General features: G+C 50.0%; 1 pseudogene; it reads left to right on the top strand.

Moving 5' to 3' along the window:
• LOC102380860 overlaps positions 1 to 1739 on the top strand; it is a 13553-nt pseudogene that overhangs the window by 10803 nt on the left and 1011 nt on the right.

Raw genomic sequence — 1739 nt, 5'->3', positions numbered from 1 at the left:
AAATAACTCCTTACGAGAGATAAGAGAAGAGGCACAGGGAAAGGTGCTGATGTGAAGAACTCAGACCTTGACCAAAGAATGACCGAAATGGACTTAAGGACGGCCCCAGGGAGGAGATTTAAGATGTAAATGAGACATGTATGTAAACCATCATAGAACATGTACCTGCTAGACATATGTTGTAAGACGTAATACTTGGGCTGCCAATAATTACGCGACACGTTAGAATCTTTTGTTTATGTTAGCTATAAAAAGGAACCCCAGACTCTGTTTGGGGTCGACACGGATTTGAGCATTAAGCTCCCTTGTCGAACTTGTTTGCAAACAATAAATCTGAACTTGGACCCAGCCTGTGTGTGACTCTCTCCTAGGGGTGGATTGGACAAGCCTCCAGGGGCACGAAACTAGCCATTTGTGTAACACCACTTCTCTATGAACATCACCCCCTGCCTTTTTTAATCCAGTCCCCACATCCTCACTGATTCCTCTCTGAAGTCTCCAAAAACAAAAAGTCATCTTGGACAAAATCATTCCTCGTCAAGAACAGTCTTCCATACACCCTCGACTGCTAAGTTACTGCGCGTTATATTATTTGCTACATTCCCTGGGGGAGCCCACCCTAGTGCAGCCTAATGCAGGCTGGGCCATCTGCCCGTTCACCCTCCTCTAGCCCTCCTCCTGACTTGCAGAGGCTCCAAGTAGTGTCTGATGCCCCTTTCCTGAGCCCAAAATGATGGCTTACGCATTTCATTTTATGACTCCTGGTTCTTGGACAGGGAGAGACAGTCATAAGAGATCCCTATTGACTTTCTTTTCCTATTCACATTAGTAGCCTGACATTTAGAAATCCCTATTTTCGTCTGGTATCATGAATGAATGTGTTAAACAGCCACGGTCTCACCGTCTGCCTCTTTCCATCCTGAAAACTGCCTATTGATACTCACTTGTTATTTCCTATCTTCAAGCCCATTTCAAACCCACGAGGGGATGTTCCCTGTGATCCCTGTGGCACCAGGTGAGCATCACTGAATTAGGGATTTAGTTTCCAGATGCTTGGCCCAAAAATAGCTCCTCTACCTCCACCAGCTTGGGCTCTGCAGCTGCCATGGACAAACCCCTCATCCAGGGGCAATAGTAAACTGCCTCCTGAAAGGGGCTGGTCCAGGCTGAGGCTATCTGACATCCCTTCCAAGCCCACGGACATCTGTGGGGTGAACATGGACAGAGCTCAGACTCTACAGTTGTGTGACTTCTGCAGCATTACACTTCAGGCCACGCTTCACCCTTCGCTCATAATTATGTGCCACTTCTCTCTCCTCCGCACTCATCATCGGGAGACAGGATCGGTGCAGGTTCCACCCTTGTGAATACACAATAATTCATTGCAAGCGTCAGGCTAATTATCCAGGAGATGGTTTCCAAGATGCCTATTAACTCTGCTGGGGTGAGGTGAAGGGAAGGGCTTGGGGGCAAGCCGCAGGAGCCTGGGGAGAGCAGGCGGCTGTGGCCACAGGACCGTCCTGCTTGCACTTGCTGGAGCCGCTCTTGAGCCATAAATCCTCCTGCCCTCCACGCTGGCAGACGTGCTCTTGCCAACTAGAGCCCCTCACCGCCTGCTCTCCAGGCCTGTTCGGCCCCAGGAAGGCAGCAGCGTCTGCAGGCATTGCACCCTCTCACCCTTTCCTTCCCCTGGTTGCTGATCAACAAGGGGGCCTGGACACTGATTTGCATCATGGGCC

The sequence above is a fragment of the Alligator sinensis genome, unplaced genomic scaffold (genome assembly GCF_000455745.1).
Source record: "Alligator sinensis unplaced genomic scaffold, ASM45574v1 scaffold948_1, whole genome shotgun sequence".
NCBI classification, from domain to species: domain Eukaryota; kingdom Metazoa; phylum Chordata; order Crocodylia; family Alligatoridae; genus Alligator; species Alligator sinensis.
Note: the sequence above shows the minus strand (reverse complement) of the source record. Positions and strands in the feature narration are given on the sequence as shown.